The sequence below is a fragment of the Arvicanthis niloticus genome, chromosome 27 (assembly GCF_011762505.2).
Source record: "Arvicanthis niloticus isolate mArvNil1 chromosome 27, mArvNil1.pat.X, whole genome shotgun sequence".
NCBI lineage: Eukaryota > Metazoa > Chordata > Mammalia > Rodentia > Muridae > Arvicanthis > Arvicanthis niloticus.
Genome location: NC_133435.1, coordinates 24327403 through 24351556, shown reverse-complemented (window position 1 = coordinate 24351556; position 24154 = coordinate 24327403). Strand labels below are relative to the sequence as shown.

The 24154-nt window shown below is 40.6% G+C and overlaps 1 long non-coding RNA gene across 1 annotated transcript in view; it reads right to left on the bottom strand.

The window, feature by feature from the left end:
- LOC143439824 (uncharacterized) overlaps nt 1–13808 on the bottom strand; it is a 40093-nt gene extending 26285 nt beyond the window's left edge. Inside the window, exons 1-2 of the long non-coding RNA XR_013107859.1 lie at nt 13608–13808; nt 4570–4728 (exon numbers count right to left, since the gene is read on the bottom strand). This is a non-coding gene — a long non-coding RNA (uncharacterized LOC143439824). The remainder of the gene's footprint in view (nt 1–4569; nt 4729–13607) is intronic.
- Nucleotides 13809–24154: the final 10346 nt, after the last annotated feature.

Below are 24154 nucleotides of genomic sequence, written 5' to 3'. Positions count from 1 at the left end.
CCCTTTAAAAACAAAAACTGGATTGTAACTGTGGGCTTTTCCACCCATGCCCACTTCTCGAATAATGACTCAAAAGCCTATTTATTCATGAATACATACTTAGGCTATAAGTTTGGGCTAGTTCCCCAACTAGCTTGTAACATATATAACCCATTTATTCTAGTCTACTTCTGCCTCGTGACTAGTTACCGATTGTAGTGGGTAATATTTAGAAAATGGTGCCCGGCCCGGCTTTTTCCTGGGCAGCCGCCATGTTCCCGCTGTTCCTCAGCTCTGACAGGGGCTTCGGCTAGCTAGATGCACAGGCCCTGGCACCCACGAGGACCACCAATGGTCCACAATGCTCGGCTGAGGCCAGACCATTCCCTTATGCCCACACTACCTGGTAGAATAAAGACTCTTAGTGCTTAAAGATTAGCCAATAGATTTAAATATTTGGAAATGCTCAATTAACAAGATGCCCTCACAGTTAGAATTCTTGCCCAATTATCTACCCTAGATATCATAACTACCTTAGACTGCTAGAGACACTCCACAGCCATCTCCTCTCCTCCTCTTCCTCACTCTGCCTACCTTTCATACTTCTCCATGACCAAGCTTTATTGCAAATGTAGCAGGAAAATACCCCGCCACAACCACTCTTCAATTTCATGCATCCAGCTTCCTCAGAGTTTAGAGCGACTCTCCGAAGCCTCTAACTAGCTCCCAGAGTTCCAGTCTCTACCCAAACTCCCATCTATTACTTTCTGTCTTTTGCAAATAGGCCATAGCTTTTGATTGACAGGTGATGCTTCCACACAGTACACAGTACACTGGATATAGTGATGCACACGTGTAAATCTTCAGCACTGGGAGTCAGAGGCAGGACAACCACATGTTTAAGGCCACTGTGGGGTACGTAGTTAAGTTTGAGATCAGCTGGAGCTAATAGGGAAACGCTGCCTCAATAAGAAGGTGAGAGAATATCACGGCATTTTCAACTGGAGAGATGGATCTGGAAGACATTATGCTAAGTGAAATAAACCAGGAGAACGTTGCTGTACGGTCTCACAGGTGCACTCTACATAAATTTATCTCGTCAAAACAGCAGTAGGAATCCTCCTCAAGGGTGGGCGCCATGTCCAGCAGTAGACAGCCACACAAAATGAATTCAAGAGCACTATTTGGAAGGGTTTTGCCACACAATAGTTTATCAGAACATTTTTAACCTTACAAGTACTTTGCTTATACATTGTAGTTTCTGATTTTGTGTTTTTATGAAAGTTCTCTATGTGAGAGTGTGTGTCCCTGTGTTTATATGTTTCTTCGGCTTTAGTATTTATTTATTTATTTATTTATTTATTTATTTATATGTCTGTTTCTTTTCTGATAAGAGAGAGGAAATGTGTATAGATTTGGGTTAAGTAGGAAAGTAGAGAATCTGGGAGGGAAACTGTGATCAGAATATATTGTATGAAAAAATATATTTTCAATAAAAATTAAAATTAGAAAAAGGTATATATACATATATATTAAACCTTTGGGTTTATTTTTCCAGAAGTCAATCTTTTGATAAGATTAAGCTAAAAATAATTGAGTTGTAAGAGGTGACCCCAGACACCCAATAGAGTGTAGACAAAACAAAAACAAAAATAAAAAGAGATCATGCTCCAGTTCAGGCTGAGTTGGGTATTTGAGCCAAGGACACTGGACTTTTTGGTCCTGCTTGTAAGGATTCAGAAATCGGTTCAGGGCACTCACCTCAGTGACCCCTTAAGCTATGACCCCTCAACCCTCTTTAATACATTTCTCTCTCCAGGGGACAGTAATTTTCTTTATAGCCAGCCTGCCCTGCGGCTTCAAGCAAAGCATGGAGGACACTTTAAGTTTGGAGTCAGACTTGGATGCATCCAAACAGCTGTGCTTGTGTGCCACAAAGGCTAATCTCTGTCTTTCATGCTTTACCCCACCAGGTATAAAAGGCTCACCTTCATCTCCACAGTTCTGAGCGAAAGCAGTCTATTCTAGCGCTGTGCATGCTGATCCCCCCACCCATCTTTCAGACAAACTCACCAGTAGGCCTGGCCAATCCTTTCTATGTCTGCGGGCATTTCAGGGAAATATTAATCAATGAAAAGAAAAACTAAAAGCTTCATATGATTTATTGCTTTATTCTGGTGGCTCCTTAAGGAAAGAGGTGAGGGATACAACACAGTGAAAAACCCAAACTCTTGTGTTACCCTCCTGCTTGAGGAAGCAGCCTCCAAGGGCTGAAGGCTCGTGTTTCTGCATGTATTTGTCTGGAAATATTTGTAACTGTTTTTCATTTGTTTGTTTGTTTGGGTTTGGGTTTGGTATTTTAGAGTATTTGTACAAAAAAAAAATCTTGAAAAGTAAGCTCTCATAATATCTTATTTGCATCTTAAAATGAGAGATTATTTAAATAAATTTTATAACAGTTACTTATAATGTACAGCAATTAGAGAAAAAAAAATCTCATTGTATTGTAGCATAATAATGTAAATGCTGCCTCTGAAAGGACCTGCCATACCAGACAGCAGTTTGCATAAGCAGACATCCTCATGGCCGGCAGAAGAACTCACGATTGTCCTTCCCTGGGACTAGGCTGGGAGGAAGGAAACACACACACACACACACACACACACACACACACACACACACACACACAGAGAGAGTCTTTTCTGACCTACATGTCAGAAAGTGAAAAGTCTACCATACCTCTACATTACCTCATTTATCACTCCATCATTAGATTTGGTAAACGATTAAATTTTTATCTCCCTAAAACAAGCCTCAAAGAAATGTCCTGCACGGTGAGGTCTGCTAAGCCTGCTCACATTCCTGGAGACTTATTACTTTTGAACTTGAGAGCTTGGTGTTTAATCCACATAGTATTTAGTAATCCACATACTGTTTAATCTCCATCTGCTTCCAGGGTCCTAAAAGCCACACTGTGGGGAATGGCACAGAAGAATAACTCCTGTTCTCTCCCACCTCATCCCGGCTCTGAAACCTCCCATGCTCAGGTCGAAGCTGCCTACACGGGCAGAGCAGAGCTTTACCCTCAAGCCTCACAACTGACCGTGCGCTCACTGACCACCTCAGATGGTGAGTGTAACTGTAAATGTCACATGTCTAAAAATCATCGAGGAAGGTGTTTCAATGAGGGATTGTCTGTATTAGCTTGGCTTGTGTACATGTCTGTGTGACATTGCCTTGATGATGTGGCTTGATGTAGGAAGGCCCAGCCTAAAAAACGGTACCATTCTCTGGGCTTAGAGTCCAGTGAGCTGAGTATAGCATGCTTGCTCTTTGCTATTGACTGTGGATGCAGCATGATCCAGGATCCAGTCATTTTTACTCCCTTGGTGTTAGTATATAACTGTAACTGTGAGATAAGATAGACCCTTGCTTTTATCACAGCCTCAGAAATGAAACTAAGACACTGTTGTAGCCTAAGTCCCGGGCCAAGCAGAAGTCAAGTAATTTTCCCACATCCCACTATCAGTAAGAAGGTGGAACAGCAATGTGACCCTTTCATCCTGGTTCCAAGCTCAAGGTGGGGACACCCAAAGGGCTGTCTTAACCTGAGTCCATCAGCTACCCTTGAAATCAGCTGTAAGGGAAGCAGGGCACACTTGGCCTCATTTGCCCTGTGGAGAGGTTTTGCCTGTTATATGTGGACTTCCTGGTCCCCTGTCTTTCCTGGAGTGTTCTTCTCACAAGTTCCCTCACCCTGGTCATAGCCTTGGTAATCCTTTGACCAGTGCTGTTGAAATGTCACATGCTCACCTCCCCAGCCTTGCTCATTCTATTGCTCTCATAGAGTTTTAGTGCCCTTATTTCAACATACTAGTTTATACATACTTACACATCAACTTACATGATGGTTATGTGTATATATGTGTGTGCATCTTTGTATTCGTGAACATTTACATCTTAATTCAATTCAATAACACAATGCTTTGAGTTTACTGTTCTACATAAGAAAATCTAGTCAGTTCCCATGTTCAAATTTGGCCATATAGGCACAGCTCTGTGGTAATACTCTTAACATATCACACATTGCAAAGCATTCAGAGTCTCCCAAGGTCTCATGCTGTTTATCAAACCAAACATAAAATGCCTCTCATGTACATGTGTTTTCTAATATAGCCACCCTATGTTGGAAACAGTTCAGCTGTCACACATCATATGCCTCTTAGAAATAGAAAATGATTACAATATGGTTTTTAAAGTATCTGTAAGTATATTTGCCTTCAAAACCAAATGCTAACAATTCTTGCTACAGATAGACAACTATGCACACATGGCTTTCTGACACTCACTAACTACAATGCCTGGCCAATAGGAGGAGATTCTTCAGGGATTAAGGGAAGACAGAAGCAAAGCTTCATCAATCAAGAGAGGGATGTCAGGGAAAGCGGTTGAGATGGAAGAGTGGGGCTAGTCAAGAAAACAATGTACTCCTGCAGGAAAATGCCTCCATTTTAAAAGGTGTGTGTTTTTTATGGCTACTAATTTCCAAGGAAAAACCTGAAAATAGCAATTTAAAGGAGTCATGCTTACATTGTATGTAGGGTCTCGGAGAGCTACATCTCAGTATTTTACAAGCAAATATTTCAATGGCTGTCAAACACTTTCATCAAGCAATGTCTCTGGCCTCGTCTGTTTAGCAATGGCTTGTGCTGAGGTAAACATGGTGGTGTATTTTGGAAACCATCCAACCTGGGAATGGAGAAGTGAGAAGAGTCATTCAGTTGGGAATACCTCAATCCAAATTCTAGTCCTGAATGTACTGGACTTCAATTCTTAGCTTTCCTCTAATAACAGAGACATTGTAAGTTAGCTTGGAACACCATTGTATAATGTGTGTTCAACAAAATAAATTAGAATACCCAATACTGACAATCTCTCTTGTACAGCTCGAATTAGCGGTAGAATGTTTCATCAGCTAAGAACTTTATAAATTGTTAACAAGAGATTTCCTGCTGATATGCTAAACAGTAGCAGTCGTTCTCCCAAAGCTAGCTTTAAACATCTGTCCTCACCATTAAAGTTATTGTTCATTTCATCTTAAAATAGGAATAACACAGTGCTGAGCTGTTCCAGAAATAGGCCTATCGCTGCTAAACAGTTACTAGCAAGAACATCATTCTACCAGCAAATAAAATTTATATTCAATAATTCAACAAATAGATCTTAGTCGTAAGACAAATCACAAAATAGACCCTGCTGTGGAGTTTGCCCTCCCCGCCTGCCCTCCAAATCACATCATTCAGAAACCTGACCATGGCTGGATTTGGAAAGAGAATCTTTATTAAAAGATTTCAGAGGAAATGAAGCCATAGAGTAACTTCTGGGCCCATGGTATGGACACAGAGCTAGTAGGCTTGGTATACTTCATCTGAGGAAGTAAGTATGATTCTCTAGCCTCTCTCTGCAATTCTCCTGCCTCACCCCCAACTCTTCCTTTAAACACACACAAGAAAAGCTATGTGGTGATATATTATGAGGGTGGAGCCATCTGCACGCCATGAAAAGGGACCAGAGTGGGGACCAAGCCCACCAGCACCTTCATCATGGAATGCCAAGTCTCCAGAAGTTTGAGTACAACATTTCTGTTGGTTAAATGACCCAGCCTATGGTGTTCAGTTACAGAGGCCTGAGTAGACTGGAACAAGTTTCTCGTGGGAGGGGGGGAAGAAAAGGAAAAATGAAATAGAGAAAGGAGGGAGTAGTGCTTAGTAATGAAGCAAGAAAACCTTTTGTGTCTTCTTGAAGTCATTTGCTGTTCTGTTTCTCAGAACTGGAGATCCATACTATAGTCTATAAATAAAGAAAAATGTATACAAAGGCGGGCTGTTATAGGGTACCTTTGATCGGATCTTTTGTATTCTTCAGGAACTCAACCTGAGCATGAGACCCCTAGATTAGTAGAAAGCCTATGCCCCATTGTTCCATCAGCTATGATTTCTGTCCCCATTTGCTTGGTGTGGCTAAAGAGCTACCCAGTCAGATAAGCCCTCTGAAGGAGTTAAGGATGTTATACATTTACAGGTAACATGAGATTTTGCAAAGATAGCACAAATACATCCATGAGAATGCTGATATTGGCTGAGGACTGATGTCAGATTCATTTTCATATGACAGTGTGGAAGTACAATAGAAATGTTTTAGAAGACAATAGTGCATTATTTTTCATAAGAGTCATAGCAGACAAAATAGCTTGGGAAGAGAAGCACTGAAAGAATCATTTCAGAGTAGGAAAGTTAGAAACAGAGTAAGTAATAAATGCATGCTGTGAATGGCATGTTTAAGTCATGTGAACTCTGGGGAAATGGAATCTGACCCTGGCCATGCTGTAAGACAAAATCACACAGCACATCAATCAAGTCACATTTACTCCACCCCTACTACTCTCAGTGAGTCATACTGGATGCACACAAGCACATCTCCCTTAATGGGTTTATTGTGCTTCACAGATACATCAGGGACTTGTAGCAATCCTTCTGCGTGAACCAAGCCTCTCAATATATGTTGTCTTTGCATCATGTTTTGGCAGCTCATGCAATACTTCAAACTTCTTCATCATATTACATCCTTTCATCTTTTTGATGATGTCTGACTAATCATTTTTTTCAGTGATGTTTGTTACTATGGTAATTTTTTGGTGGCTCTCATGAGCCATTCTCATACAAGATGGTGAATTTAATTGATAGCTGCCAGTTATGGTGGTTTTCCTGTCTCTGCTTCTCCTTGGACCTCTATTCCCTAAAACACAAGAATATCAGAATCAAACTAATTCATCCCATAGACTCTCAGTGTTCAAGTGAAAGAAAAGCCATACAGCTCCCACTTTTAATTACACATCCCAAAAGGTTAATGAAGTATGCATGCCAGAATCCAAGACAGGCTTGGGGGACTAGCTCAGATGGTAACTACCTGCTACAGCATCTACCAATGCTGCTTGCAAGTACAAGGACCAGAGTTCAATCCCGAATCCACGTGAAAAGCAGGGTGTACTGACACAAGCTGGTAATTTCAGCACTGGGGAGGCAGAAACAGGCATACCTCTTGGCTTTCTAGCCTGCCAGATTAGCCTATTTGGCAGATTCTAGGCCAGTGAGAGGTGTTATCTCAAAAATAAAAAGTGGACAGTACATGAGCAATGATACCTACAATGATCACTTCCACATAGGTGTAACCATGCCTGTACCCACATACATGGGCCAACGCACTCATAAGACACAAAAATAACTCTTATAAATACTAAGATAGGATGCAAACAAGGCCTGGTGGGCCTGGTAGCCAGTTGGTGAGCACACAGGATAAGTTCAGGAAAGAAACTCAAAGTGCTACTTCAGAGAACCCATGAAGGCTAGAAATGCTGGCTTACCGTGTTTACTGACGAGGAGAAAATGTTAGAGGCCTTGATGGAATACAAACCAGACACAGCATAGCCTTAGGCCAAAGACAACCTAGAGCAAGCTCTCAACTCTCCTCACAGCTATGAATGCTCAGATGGAGGAAGCTGTGGAAGACAAGTTCGATGCTGCAGTGTGCTGGTTCTTGAGGCTAAAGGCAAGACATAATTTTTCTTGGAAGGCAAAAAGGCAAAGGCTAACACAGCAGCAGCAGCAAGCTGATCTGGCTAAGGTCACGGAGGAAGCAGGACGCACAACAGGTTTTCAGTGTAGACAGCCTTCAATTGGAGAAAATGCCATCTAGATTTTCTGGAGCTAGAGAGAAGTCAAGGCCAGGCTCTTGTCGGGGGATGAGAGAGTCAGCAGATTTAAGTGGTAGCAGTTGCTCATTTAACAAGCTGCTGAGACTCCCAGGAGTGCTGAGAGTGGTACTTCCACTCTGCTTGCATTCTCTAAGTAGAATAACTGAGTCTGGCTACTAACATGTATGTTTACATAGTTCAGTGAGTCTTTTAAGACATATAACGAGACCTACTTCTCAGGAACAAAGAGATCCCTTTAAAATATCATTACTCGTGGACACTGTACCTTGTCATCCAGAGCTCTGACAGAGATGTATAGAGAGTAATGTTTTCTTTATATCTGATAAGGTGGCTTCCTTCCTGTGACCTGGTAATTGGTGAAGGATTTTCACACCCAGACAATTTAATATCCCAGAGACGAGATAGCACAACAGGAAGGAAGAGTAGCTCTTAGTCTCCAGGAAAGGACTCTTATCTAAATACCGGCACGAGCATTCATGATCCATGGAAGGAGAGTGAAGCAGCAACCTTAACAGGTAGTGAAACAAGTTTATTCTAATCCTTCAGACTTTGAAGAGCTCAAGACTTGAGGAAGCAAGCACAGCTGTGGTAGAAGCAGGAGGACTAGAATTAGAAGCGGAGCCTGCGGATGCAGCTGAATTGCTGCAATCATGCCAGAAAAACTGTGGTAGCTGAGGAACGGCTTCTTCTGGATGGACAGGGAAAGTCACTTCTTGAGGTGAAGTGTATTCCCAGTGATGATGCTGTGGGTATGACGGCAGAAGATTTTAGAATGTTGCATAAGCTTAGTTAATTAGGCAGGATCAGGCTTGAGCTAACTTGCTTCAGTTGTCAACAAAATAGCATTGACAGCAAAATCTATCCACCAGCATGGCATGCCACAGAGGAATCTTGTGAAACTGGGAGTCAATTGATGAGGTAAACTTCACTGTTATCTCAAGGAATCAACCCAGCTAACCCAACCATCACCAACACCACTGAGAACAGTCTGCAGCCATCTATACCAAGAAAAAATATTCCACTAGCAAACAGATCATAATGTGCTAATGATTCAGGTGCTTATTAGCATGCATTAAAATACATCGAAATTAAGTATATGCATATAGTTAATGTATATAATATATATAATAAAATATATTGAAATTAAGACAGACATATATACATGTGTCTGTGTGTGTGTTTTGGACATGATGCTATTTCACACTTAATAGACTACAATATAGCATAAACATAACCTTTTGTGTGCTAGAAAACCAACCAATTATATTATTTCTTTTATCATGACATTTGCTTTACTGGAATGTTCTAGCACTGTGCCCACAATGTCCTCTGGGTATACCTATACTCATTTTCTTACATACAAGAAAATAATCCAATCAGCAAGAATCTATACCTGCACAAATAGATGACTTGGTATTAGAAAGTAGATAAGGGTTTGATGTGTCACCAGTTTGATGTGGATGAAGCACAGGTCTCTTAGTTTGCTGGTTGAATATCAGTTGCTAAAGAGAGCTTCATAGGCCTTTGTTGCTTTGGCTATAACATAAAGAATTTAGCTAGCATGGAAAAAATGAAGTGGGAGGATCCTACAGACTTCACTAAAGATGATAAATTTGAAGTTAGTTTGTGATATATTGACTCCCTCCCAGTGGTCAACCCAAGGCTAAGAATTGGCCCTTTGCTTTTATAACTTAAAGAAGAATCATCTAGAGGGTTTTTTTAAAAAAAAAAAAAAAAAAAACAATAAACCTATTGGTATGGCAGAATGCGTGATGGATTTTTCATTTCTGCATATAAAATTTCCAGAAAACATTAATTCACAGAGGAATACCACATGGTCCATGTGCTCCATGAAGTAGAGTTCACGAAGTCAACATGAGTCAACATGTTCACCATTGTTGTGTGTGTGTCAATAAGCATTGTTAGCAGAGAACCTGGAGAAGGACTCACACCTTGAGCACCAAGGGGATTTCTTTCCTTTGTTATCCATCCCCCAGCCTCCAATATGTTTGGCCTGAGCCTTCATTCCCTTCATGCTGAAGCAACAAAATCTCTGCCAGTCCTTCCGCAGACACATTGCTTATCTGGAAAAGGGCAAAGGCTAGACGCAACAGTGAGCTTCGTGAGTGTGAACATCACAGAGGCTCCACCTGGCTCAGAGGGCAGCTACTTTGAGCTTTCCTTTTGGCTTCTGAGCACTAAGAGTGTGTTATTTTACATATATTCTGTTTTGAGACAAGGTCTTACTAAGCTGTCCTAGGTTGGCTTTGAACTTGCAACTTTCCTGTCTCTGCCTCCTGAGTAGCTAAGATTGCAGGCCTAGTCCTACTAACCTCTGAGATTCATCTGCTAAAAGTTCTTCACTGAGGCTAAAGACAAAATGATGAAGCCAATCTTTCAGATCCCATCTGAGGAAATTTATCTCAATAAGACATGAGTGGAGAAGATTTTCATTTACCTGTGAAAATGCTGTGAGCGTCTTTATCTGTAAAAGCCGGTTCTTGACTTTGCCTTACACACTTATTATTTTTATGTAAATTCTATACATCATCAAGCTGATGGAGGAAAATGAGAATCCACCCTGTGATCTCCCCCCAATCCCCAATCTTTGCTTGTTTTCCATTGTGACACTCAGAATGAGTCTTGCCCTCTGTTAGTATAATTTACAGAGAGACAAAGTCACCAGTCACAGTCCAATTCAGTTCACCATTGATACAGACTTGGCTATAGTTTAAGGACAACTATCCCACAAAGGCATAGGAAGGTGTATTTGGGCTCCCTTGAGACACAGAAGCACAAAGCAAGCTGAAGCAGAACTCCCACCGTGGCATACTGGATCCTCAAGCTCTCTTCTCTTGCTTTGCCAAATTCAAGTCTATAAAACTCAAACCTGTCTTAGACTCTTCTACTGTTCATTAAGAAATGCCCAGAGGTCTCTAAAGATATATACTAGCTTTATTTACCCAAAGAGGCTAACCCAACTGGCTAGACTTCTGATTTTAGGACTCTGCCTCTACACAAAATCTGCTGGCACAGAATCTTCTAGACCTCCCTTGCTTTGTGCTTTGGTTGCATATGATGTAGACATTACCTTCCTCGTGAGTCTGAAGCCTGTTGGCTGGGAGGCCAGACCTTGGTTTATGTCGGTCTTTTCCCACCTTTTCTTTCGCATATCCCTCGCAGTGCTTTAGCCTATGTATATTTTGAGTGAATTGCTCAAAAATTGCTTTATCGGGTAGAACTATCTTCTTCCTTTGTAGCTAAAAATACCTTTAGGCAAACTGGTTTTCTAACTAACCTTATAAGCTTGTATTCTAACTTCCTGGGCAAATTAAAGAGAAAAGGCATTACTATAACAAACGTTTCTCCCAAGGAACAATTTTAAAAACAAATTTGAGTGGATAGCACTCTTTCTAATAGGCTACAGAAATCTGATACTCTTCTGCTTAGAATTACAGTAACTCATTTTCCACTTCAAGTCACTTAGCACTCAAGTCTTTCATTTTGAAAACATCTTTTTAAATTAACCAGTAACGACTCATTGTAAAAAGCTCTATATTGACTGGATTCTCTGTAAAATTGGTACATAAGATGCAGGAGTGACATGTCATGAGTGTACTCTTAAGATTGCCCTCAGTAGGAATGAGCAACCTGGAAGCTGTCCCAAGAAAGCAAACTCTTTATACGGCATGTGTATGTCCAGGTCAGTGATCTGCTGCATGAAAAGACACAGGCTGTGGATGGCTGGACCTCACCATATCGAAGCTTTCTGGGCTAGGAGAATATTTCATTTTCCCATCCTTCAGGCAAGTCAATGTAATGGCTTGGGAACAAGTCTGGTGTGAAGCATTCTGAGAGGCAAGAAAGGACACCCATCTTTGGCTTTCTAGAAGGCTTGGCAAGGGCTCCAGAGCCCACCTTTTTTGAGAGAAGATGGAGATGCATTCCAGATCTGCTGTCAGGAACACACTGGCAGCCCACTACTAGTAAGATGCAGTGACAGTAAACTCCATGTAGTCCAGGAAAGGGCCAGGTGTTGCTAATAGTCTCTCAGACTCAGATCAGCCATGTCCTCAGTGGCAGCACTGTATTATTTCCTTGACTCTGCCCATACTTAGAAATGTTTAATATCAGAATCCTGAGAAATGCTCTAAGCTCTTCTCCCCTCCACACAGACAGCACACTTCCCTTTCTCTTAGAAGAGAGGCAATAAAGGAACCAGTCTTGGGGGCTATCTTTCTAAGCACATCTTTCCTTCATGAAGAGCATTTTGCAATGCACTGATGCTTACCCTATAATGTATTGCTACAGATGCCACAGTGTTTTGTTGGGATATATAGAACGCACAATATCAAGAAGCATAAAATGATGACTAAAACCTCAGATGATAAATTATCCCCCACGAAAATCCTTCGTATAGGCATAAAGGGCTTCATTGACTGAAGAATGGGCACCAGTTCTTGGCTGGAACACCCTGCCGCATGAACTAGCATCAGTTCACATGCTCTCTGCAGCAGATGCTTGGCCAGCAGGACTCCGTGCCATCTTATTGAACCAAAATTCTCAGGATTCACACTCAACTCTCACTTTGCCAATGAAAAGTCGAAGTTCAAAGACACTACACAAGTCATTAGTCACAACATGAATTCAAACTCAAGCCTTCTGAATCCCACACTAGGACTTCCTTCCTCATAGGAAGATGCGTCTTATTCTTTTAGTTTCCCAAGCTCGCTTTAGAACTACCGGCAGCTTCTGGTGTTACTAGGAGACTCAGTCACTAGCTGAACAAAGACAGCAATGGATGTGCCAAACTGGATGGGGAAAAGCCCTTGGTGCCTCAGCCCTGCTAAAAGAACTACAGGCAACTGAATAGAGCTTGGGGTAGGAGAGGCAGTCTTCCCCAGGGAAGGACACACCAATGTGTTGTCCAGTGCCAAAGAGTCAGCCCTGAAAACATGCATAAAAGTAACATTATACAGACTGAGCAGGTTATATTTAGGAATGTATATATTATTATTGCATGATATATCATGCAGTAATAATCAGTACAATAAAAGGCCATGAATTGGAAGGAGAGTGGGGAGGCATACATGAGAGGGTTTGGAGGGAAGAAAGAGAAAGGCAAAATCTTGTATCTATATTATAATCTCTCTGTGTGTCTTTCTTTCTCTATCTCTCTCATGCACACAGAAACACACACACACACACACACACACACACACAAAACCTATAATTCCAAAGTTAGGAGCCACTCAAAAAATGAGTAAGTATCACTAGAGAAAATAAGATTATTTACTTCATTAGTTTAAACCCCACTGTGTGGGGCTAGAAACACTACTTAACTGGAAAAAATACCTGCAACATAAAACTCTCTCCATAAACTGGAAGTCAGACAGTCAGGGGTGGAGTTTGCTGGCTCACTTGGTGAGTTCAAGGTTCAGTGAGAAGTCTTGTCTCAAAAACCACGCTAGAGTGTAACTGAAAAAGATACTCAACATGAACCTCTGACTCCATATACACATACACCCATATACAAGTGCACACACAGGAACAAACACAAAATACACACCACACACAATAGGAAGACCCCCATTTGCTTAGAACTATATAATTATAAAAATCTATAAAGCTATTCAATTGTAGGCTTAAAATATAGCAGTAATACTGACTGCATCATGTGTGCTTGGTCCCCTCAGAGAACAGAAAAGGGCATCAGACTCCCCGGAACTGGAGTTGCATATGATCGCGAGCCAACATATATGTGCTGAGAATTGAATAGATGCTCATAATGGCTGAACTGTCTCTCCAGTCTGACATTTGATAATTTTAAAGAAATAAATTAATAAAGGGATCTCACTGTGAAAGCAACAGCAACAGTCGTTTTCATTTTCTGCCTCTACTTCTGTGCTGTTTCCTGTGGCTGACATAGGTCAGGAAAGTTGGAATTATCTTTCATCTTGCACCTGCAGGTCAGATGAGGAGTCTGGGAGCTGTTAAGGCAGGGGCCTGACAATGCTAAGAGAAATCAAAGGAAAGAATTGTGGTTCAATAAAGTTCCCCAAGGAAAGTCCCAATCCTGCTGCCTCTGGAGAGCAGGGGTTACTTATTAAATCATTTGTGTTTTTTTCTCAGGCTTTAATCTTTCACTAATAAGAGCACTGGACAAAGTTCATCAAGATTTATTGCCATGTCCAAATGTTTAGCTAACAGGTCATATGATGTACGAGCCATCCCCAGCAGTCTGTTTCCACAGATAAAGATAATAAAAATGTAGGACTCTGCATGTTTTTAGCAAAACAAAATTGAGTTGCATCTTCATATCTAAACAAAACCACTGCTATATAACTGAATAAAGTAATGTGACAGTTAAATTATTTTGTTATGATAATTTATTGCTATTTTAGAATCATCTCCTCTGAGTTATTGAATTGAAACAGATCAGTGTATCTTACTTACAGATTCAATTTCTGGAAAGCCTGACTTCACCTTATCCTCTGAAAGCCAGCCTCCGGATATTATCTTTGATCCAGGAAAAAACATGAGGTTGCTGAGAGGTGATCAGTGTGTTTAAACAAACAAATATCAACATGGAGATAAACAGTTTCATTAACAGCAAACTCCATGGGCTTTGGTGAGCAATGTTCTTTCCCTACTTTGGGGATACAGTGCAGTGAAGAAAAATCCATTCCTACCTGTAATTTGCAGCTTTGAAACTTACAGTGACCTCTGAGAGCAGTGTTCTCACCCTTCCTAATGCAGTGACTCTATAGTACAGTTCCTCATGGTGTGGTTCGACACCTCCCAAGGGAGTCCGTAACCCATAGGTTGAGAACTTCTATTTGTTCATAACTCATGTCTTATCACACTCTTGGCTATTCTGACTTAGTAAGCTGCAAACCTATATTCTCAGTCTGTACTTTTGACATTCCTTGTGCCCTTTCCTGTTTTTTTTCCTTAACTTTCAACACTATTAACTTCTAAAATACTGGCTGAATAGTTGTAAAAATTATGTTTTGTCTCTTTGTCAGTATCCTCTCATCGGTTTTCCTTGCCTGGATGGCATACATTATGTTGAGAAGAAGTCAGAAAAGGAAGGTAGATGTGGGGACTGGCTCCTTTAGAACCTAAGGGTGATCCCACCAATGGGGTGTTGCTTACCTTATAATAAACTGTTTGCCAGGCTTGTCTTAGGCTATTGATGACCCTGTGAGAACTGACACATGTGTAATTACCACTGATCTCCTTGACACCTTCTCTGATACACTTCCTTGGACAACATGAGCATATCCGATGTCCATAAGAGCAAGAAATGCAATAGGAACTTTGCCAAAAGCTGAGAGGGGTTGGATGCTCCCGTCTAATCATGCAGGGTTTGGCATGGGGGTGGGGTTGGGGGCTAAGACCTGGACAAGTGAAGGAAATGTCTAGATCAGTCATGGAAGTGACTGAGTCAAACTCCTGCCTAGTGTCTGCTGAGTGAAGAAAACCAATAAGCTTTCCTTTTAAAAATGTAATAAGCCATATAGCACATATTATTTTGTATCTACTAAAACCCAAATCAGACTTGTGACATATTTGTCTTTTCTAAACAGCTTGATTTGCAAACATGATTACATTTAAAGACAAACACTATAAGAAATGTGGAAATATTGAGACATCAGTGAGATGGAGACAGACGTTACTAAGTCCTGAATGAGACTTGATATCAAGCTCACTCATGGAGCTCATTAAAGGGAGTTCTCCCAGCAGCCCAAGTGGCTGCTGCATACTTCATAGCTCCAGCATCTATGGCTTAAGAAATATCATGGAAAAATGAGAAAACAGATTTGTAAGAGCCAGAATCCCAGGAAGCCTTCTCTGAAACAGCCTATGGAGTTTTGGATATGCTTGGCAGAGGGAATGACCCCATTAAGAGGTATGACCTTGTTGGAGTAGGTGTGACCTTGTTAAAGGAAGTGTGTCACTGTGGATGGGCTTTGAGACCCTTCTCCTAGCCAAATGGGAGACAGTCTTCTCTTGTTTGCCTTCTGAACAAAATACAGAATTTTCAGCTCTTCCAGTTGCAAGCCTGCTTGGACACTGTCATGCTTCCTGCCTTGATGATATTGGCCTGAACCTCTAAAACTATAAACCAGCCCCAATTAAATGCTATTCTTTATAAGAGTTGTCTTGGTCATGGTATCTTTTCACAAAAATGAAACCTTAACTAAGGCACAGTCTCTCCCAGAAATGGCTGTATGATCTAGAACAGGGAAATAACAATATCAATGGACATGTTGATGTGGAAGAAGAAACTTTTCACAGGGACTCACCCCAAACAAAGAACTACAAGCATGTCATTTCTCTGAAAGGAGGATTAGCATTTCCCACTGATGAACCCTCTTTCTAGTCCAATGCAGAGTGGAGAGCCCAGAAACCACATACACATAAACACTAAAAACAAATGCAGTGCATTGTATTTGTATATATTTGTGCACACACACACACACACAGAGAGAGAGAGAGAGAGAGAGAGAGAGAGAGAGACAGAGACAGAGACAGAGACAGAGACAGAGACAGAGACAGAGATAGAAAGAGAGTGTGAGTATGTGCATAACAATAATAATCAAATAAAAAGAGGCTATCAATCTGAGACTGGTGAAACCAAGAGAAGTTGAAAAGAAAAAAGGGAGAAAGGAAAGGAATGATTCTATTTCAATTCAAAATATTTCTTTTTTAAGGTACAATGAATTTTTTATTCTTTTCCCCCTTTTCTTAAACATAGATTCTTTTCTCATACAATATAAGCTGAATGCAATTTCCCCTCCCTCTACCCCTCCCAGTTCTTTCTACCTCCTCTCCCATCCAGATCCACTCACATTCTGTCTCTCATTAGAAAGAATCCTGCTCCTTAAGAGACAGCAACAAAACATAACACAGTAGAATAGTAAGATAAAACAAAAACCACCATTTTTAAGTTGGACAAGCCAAGCCAACAGAAAAATAAAATACCCCCAAGAGAGGGCACAAGAATCAGAGACCTTCTCAGTCACACACTCAGCGGTCCCGTGTACTAATCTGGAAGCTAAAGTATTTATTCAAAGGACTTGTATAGACTCCTGTAGTCTCTATGCTTGTTATTTCAGTCTCTGTAAGTTTCTATGAGCTTTGGTCATTTCTTTTTGAAAGGGAGTTTCAAAGAGGGATTAATCATAAAATGTTAGGGTCCACATGAGCAATGCCACTTAAGAGAGATTCAATAGTAGAATATAGATTTAATAGTATAATAGTTTCAGAAATGATACAATAGATACACTTATTTTCTTAAGTGAAAACAGCAGCCCCTCTTTTAATAGCCTCCCCTACTGTGAGGAGAAAGGGAGGGGAAACTAAGGAAGGGGAGGGGAGAGGGGGGATCTGGGAGGAAATGAGGGAGGGAAGGCTTCAGTCGGGATGTAAAGTAAATAAACTAATTAACTCATTTTTAAAAAACATAAAACCTAACAAGTGCTTACCACTACATCTCTCCACCCCTGTAAATCATAATGCTGTGTGGCAAGGATCAGGGTAGGGTTTTCTGATGAATTTGAACCATATACATTATCTATATACAATATAGTTAATCTTAACTAGAAGCAACGAGTTAGTTTTTAAATAACTATTTCTAAGTGGTGAATCTTATCTTTTAGTCATTTGGCGAAATGAGTTAGATAAGAAATAGAAGAAACTTCAGCCAAGACATAGCCTAGTTGGTTAAAGTGTGTGCCATCCAACCATGAGGATGTAAGTTCAATGCCCAGAACCCATGGTAAAGGAAAGCCAGATGTGGTATTCTCTAACAACCTCTGTCCTAGAAAAACAGAACAGTAGGATCTCTGGGGCTCAGCAGTCAGCTGATGGGCAAATTCCAGGTCAATGTGAGGCTCTGTCTGAAAAGTAAGGTGGATGACATTTCTGAGGAGTGATACACTAGGTATCACTTCTAGAATCTAGATTCTTCTAGAATCCTCACACACACCCACACATGTGCACACACCTCCACACACATGCATGTACTCCATGCACATGTACAGTAAATGAAATTCCCGAGCAGAGCAGTCTAATACCCAGGAGACAAATCATCTATAAAACACACATTGTAAAGTCAGTGCATTCTGAGATCATAAGCTTAGTAGGAACGGTATGAAAACTAAACTATAATTTAGAGCAAACTTTAATATCATACTATATTTTCAACTTTTTTTTTGGTTTTTCGAGACAGGGTTTCTCTGTGTAGCCCTGGCTGTCCTGGAATTCACTCTGTAGACAAGACAAAGATCAGCAGAGGTACCACACAGCAGACAGATCACCAGCAAACCAACAGCTAGGAGATAAAGAAGTGCCCAAAATTCTCAGAGAAAGTAAGTTCAGCTTCAAATTCTAGAGTCCAATGTGGTAGAGTGAAATATTTTCCCCAAATATACCTCCACTCACTCCTCCTTTGGAAAGGGCTGGCTGATAAGGAAGGCAATGGCTGAACGTAGGCAGTGAAAGAGCTTCCTGAGAGCAGCATATCTGACAACTGAGAGTACACATTTCAGGGGACATCTGAATTACAAGACAGGAAAGAAACCAAAACAAATTGGAGACTCTGGGCCAGAGCCCTGCATGGACTATTAACATAGATGCCATGAACAGAAACATTTCAGTATCATAATGCATGTATGGAGAATAATGACAGAATCAACAGTGACAGTGGCTGATATTGGCTGATATTATTTATTCTTATAAGTGCAAGAAGAATGGCAAAACTGAAAAATCATATAAAGTATCAATTATTAAATCTAAATGAAATGCTATTACAAAAGAAAAGTGATTCTGTGTGTATAATGTATTGACAATTACTAATATAAACATCATATTAATAAGATAAATACGAATCATCTGTGAAGCTAAGTTAGCTGATGCCAGTGACTCAGAAGGGAATTGCATGGAGGATTACAGGATAGAGTTTTAAAGAGTGTCCTCATTGGCCACACTGAGTGTTGAATGGTAATGTGGAAATGCATCGTCCAAGGTAACAATACTGTCTCTAAATATGATACAACCTCCAAAGGCAAGAGGTGAGAAATGAAGTGTTTGCTGCATAGCACAGGGCTCTGGCTGCAGAAAAGCAACTAGACTGTTGCTTTTTTTTTTTTTTTTTTTTTTTTTTTGGAAAATTATAAAGACTATCTAAAACTGCCAAACTATTCATTTTATTTAAAATATTTAATAAGATAACTCTACTGCAAGATAAATGAAGGACAAACAAACCAATACCTTCAAAAGCATGCTGTCACTTAAAATAGTCACCTAGACCTTTTCCTTCCATGGCATATGACAAGGCATGCTTGCTAGCTCGCAACATGTAAATATTCCCACTTTGATTGATTTAAGCTATCAACAAGGCCATACTGAATACTGACCTGAGAACAAACGAAACATAATTTATCACTGTGCAGTATTTCCATAATTCAGATACAGTAAGCGTGAATGACTTTGACACTATTCTAGACAATACTAGAATGTAGTGAAATGCTTCAGAAATATTTCAGCTTGAGTATTGATGAGCTTTTTTTTTTAATGACGTTCTTGTTAGCTTGTATAGTTGTGTAGTTGTGTCTTTACATGACTGTTTAAAATGTAAAATTTCAGGGAATTAACAATCACCACTCTCGGATCCTAGATGAGTCAAGGCTTCAATACCTAACTGACAGTTGACAACAACCTTCCCAGCACATATATGTGGAGGGGTGAGTTGGACTGAAGCATACAGGAATCATGAGGAGCAGAGAAAGCCCCTAGTGACTGTGGAATGAGCCTATGAGTCTGAGAGAATATGTGTTGTTTCACATGGACATAATCATGTCAAGAACCAAGGCCTCAGACCCGTGGGTAGAGCCTTTCCCCAGGGCAAGCTCAGAATGGCAAAGCTTTCCTCTGTCCCAAGTAAGAGTACCTACAAATGACTGATCAGCATATGTAAAAATAGCAACTGCAGCTTTCTCCTCTGGGATGCTCACAGCTTGAAACTGCTCACCTACAGAAACCTCCTCCCAAGACTAGCTAACAGTAAGTACACTGAGGTTCCAGTTATGCCATAGTTGGTTTGGCTCTATCAGAACACATAAAGCCCACTGTCTTGTCAGGATTTGTATTCCTGCACAAACATCATGACCAAGAAGCAAGTTTGGGGAGAAAAGGGTTTATTCAGCTTACACTTCCACATTGCTGTTCATCACCAAAGGAAGTCAGGACTGGAACTCAAGCAAGGCAGGAAGCCGGAGCTGATGCAGAGGCCATGGACGGATGTTACTTACTGGCTTGCTTCCCCTGGCTTGCTCAGCTTGCTTTTTTATAGAACCCAAGACTACCAGCCAGGGATGGCACCAGCCATAAGGCTAGGCCCTCCTGCAGTTGATCACTAATTGAGAAAATGCCTTACAGCTGGATCTCATGGAGGCGTTTCCTCAAGGGAGCCTTCTTTCTCTGTGATAACTCCAGCTTGTATCATGTGGACACACAAGACCAGCCAGTACACCCACCTCTCCCTGTCGTTCCTCTATGTGTGTCTGTCCTTTTTTATTTCCTCTCTACCTGAGTCAGTTTCCAAAGACCCAGCCATACTGGAAAGAGCAATGGGTGGCTAATGGATGAAAATGTAACTAACAGGAATAAAGTACCCTAGAAACAGTTCTTAGAGCTAAGTAACTTCTTCTGAGATTAATACTTAGAAATTTAGGGTTTAGGGGATGCATTTTATTACTTAGTTGGTAAGTTTGTTTTATGGTGTTGCTATTGGTTTTTAAAATGTCATCATGAGCCTGGGCTGCCTTCCAATTCACTATGTAGCTTAGGCTTGCCTTGAATTCCTAAGACCCTCTTGCTCCAGACCTTTAGGCTCCAGAGTACAAATGTGTGCCACCATGCTTGGCTCAGCACTGAAATTTGAAAACAGGATAACCACAATAACAGTCATTCTGTGTGATGGTTATAGTCAAAGGCTGTTGCATATTCCCTTATAAAAAGCACCAGTGGTGGTGGTGGTGGTTATATTTAATACCATTTTGGCTACACACACAAACACTCCTTGGAATGTTTTATAACATAACATCCTTTTCAAGTTTAAAGACATTATCAATAACCATCAGTGCCCATAAATGCAGGCCTAAGGTTGAATTTATGTTAGTTATCTACTGAGATTATTCTGGTAGAGCTAAGATCTTCAAACAAATTGCAAATATTTGAGGGCACATCGTGTGTTCAGCTCTCCCCCCCCCCCTTTTTTGTCTTTTTGGCATGTATTACTGTGTGTTGTGTGCACCAGAGATGCATAGTGTATGCATATTGGGTGCATCCATGTACAACCCAGGATGCAGCCAGGTCAGGATAGAACATGAAATTTTTTTTTTTTTTTATGTAGTGGCTCCTCAGTCTTGTAGCCATGATGAAGACTCCTTTGCTGAACTGGAAGCTTGCTCTTTGGGCTAGGCTGGCTGACCAGTGAGCTCTTGGGATCTCAGTGCCTCAATGTGAGGGTTACAGGCACAAGACTGGCTTTTTATGGAAAGACTGGGGATTTGAACTCAGGTCCTCTTGCTTACAGAGCAAGAGTTCTAACCCACTGAACCATCCCCATAGCTTTAGTGTTTATCTCCATCCCACTTTATTGTTTTCTGACCTTCATGGCTTCAACAGTGTTTGAATCTAGGATAAATGTATCACTCAGTTTGTCAGTTACTCATGTTTTTCTCTTCTAGGAAACTGGCCCCTCCTTGAAGGTGAAGTTTTCATCTTGTCCATTTTTTATGCCAGTATCTGCTTTCTATTAACCCTTCACTAATTATTAGTCCACTTAGAGTGAAGAGCTATCTGATATACACTTATTGAATTAAATTAATTAGATTGGATCAGAATTTAATTTGAGGTCATGGCAAGCAAACTCCTAACAGAGCTATCGAATAGGCGAGGCTTTGTATCATTAGGCAATATAATGCAGACAAGATAGATTCAAATCTCTTCTGCCTCTCTCTTACAAGTTCTAGAATTTCAACAAGAATAGAATCTCCATGTGCCTCAGTTTCCCTATTATAAGAATCAGATTATATAATTGTTAGTAATAAATTCATAGAAAGTACTTAGCATAATACTTACCACATTTGGAGCTCTGTAAGTAGCTACCATATATAGTGCTGCCCTTTGTGCTATAGGGAAATCTAATTTGTGGACACTGATAGGATCATGCTATCACAATGAAGCATATTCCTGTCAGTCACAGTCTTTTCAGATTGTCATAGCATCCCCTCTAGATGTAAACTGTGGCTCCTTAAACTACATCAGGACTGAGCATTATGTGGTTACTGAGTGCTGGTCTCTGTCTTGCCCCGATTTGCCTTGATGACTTGGTACATCAGAGAAGAAATATTTAATTCTTCACTTTATCTCATTGGATCTTCATGCCAAACCAGGGAGTTGACAATTTTCATTTGTCCCTCAAAGGAAAAAATAATCTATGGGATCAAAGGGATCAGTATATTAGCTCTGTAGGCATTTAACATCAAAGACTTTTCAGTTGTCAAGAGTGACCTCTCACATGTCCAGTGATCTCCCATCTCACTGCTTTTTATCAAGATTTCTCTTGAGAGAAGCTGCCTAGGAACATCATCTTCGTGTGTCCATTCTTAACCCTCACTTGTATGCCAGGAATATTTTTAAATACTTTTCAATTGAGACTCAGTGAGCCCGTGGCTGTTTTAGTCAATAGAATATGATGAAGGACATTGCTTCTTCTACAACTATCATAAATGGCTTGCCTCTCCCCCACACCATCCATTTGCAGCACTCTCTAAAATGTTGTGAACTGAAAGATCGATCAGAAGAAAGCCTTAGCAATGAGACACCGAGTAAACTCTCTAGTCACCAGTTCCAGGGAAACCAAATTTAAGTTGTCCTAACCCAGGGGCCACACATGTGAGTGGAGGACGCTCCATGTGATTCTGAATCTCAACCACAAAACTCATCACTATTTTCTGGGCTATTCATTCATCTGAGCATTAGCATTGTGGAGTTGAGAAAACGAACCCCGAGGTAATCTGTTAATTTCCTTGGCCCCAGAATCTGTAATTGTAATAAAATGCTTGTTCAATCTCAATGAATTAAGGATAACCTGATATGCATCTATTGGGATTGAAACATTTAATATAAACCAGACAGGAGTTCATTAAAGTTAAAAGTTTCATGGAAAAAAACCCTGAAATCTTAAAAGTGGGGGTAGGGACTGTCCCTGACTCAACTCTGTGGCCTATTTGTGGGCCCTTTTTCTTCCTAGTGGGTTGTCCAGCCTTAATGTGATGCTATGTGCCTGGTCTTATTGTAGCTTGTAGATTGTTATGCTGTGTTTGGTTGATGTCCCTACAAGGCCTGCTCTTTTCTGAAGTGAGGAGGAGAGTGATATATCTAGGGGAGAAGGGAGGAGTGGGGTGGGGAGAAGCTGGAAGGAGGAGAGGAAAGAGAAACTGTGGTCAGGATGTAATATATGAGAGAAAAATTTTAAATTATAAATAATAATAAATAAATAAAACAAAAAATTGAGAAATCTTGTATGAAGATGCATATAAAACCAAAGTTATGCAGTAGACTCAAGATAAACACACCTGTACACACACACACTCAGAAAATCATATCTTTTTTTAAGCTTCAGTGTATGATCTTAATCCCCAAACTCAGTTTATTTAGAAAGAGACTGAAAGCAAAGCATGTACCTTCTAACAGCCAGGCCCATCACTGTCTCTTCCTACTCTGGCCTCTTCAAGAGGAATCTAATACTTTAACCCAACCTATGACAGCTCTAACAAGCCATACCAGGAGGTTGCTATCATTGAGAGAGGGTATCTTTCTTCTTCAATACTAGTAATAACCTCAACTATACCCAGTGGTCAAGAATTGAGATGCAGTGCACTAAGATGGTTACTGACACTGTTGGGTCCAGCATGCAACTCAGGAGCTCAATAAAGGGAGTTGCTTGAAACTTAAAAGTCAGTACATGTCACACAGATGCCTGGATTGAAATTGTTTATCTGTATGATTATAACCAAAACGATAAGTATTACCAGTCAACCAAGAAATACCCTACAACAGGTTTCTCATGGAAGCTTGGCAGAGTGAGGGTGCCCTAGACAACAAATGACTTAGACACAGAGCTTTGTATTCAGAGAATATCAGTTTATCATGGCTTCTTACAGAAACATTCTTGAAGCCTCACTCAATAGATAACATTCCCTCCAGAGAGCAGAGAAGGACCATCTTTGAATACAGTGACATGGTGGAAAACCAAATACCTTTTAAGGATGTTGTCCAGACACCAACAGCTCAGGCTTTCCAGGAAGCAGGCTGGTTCACTGGTCA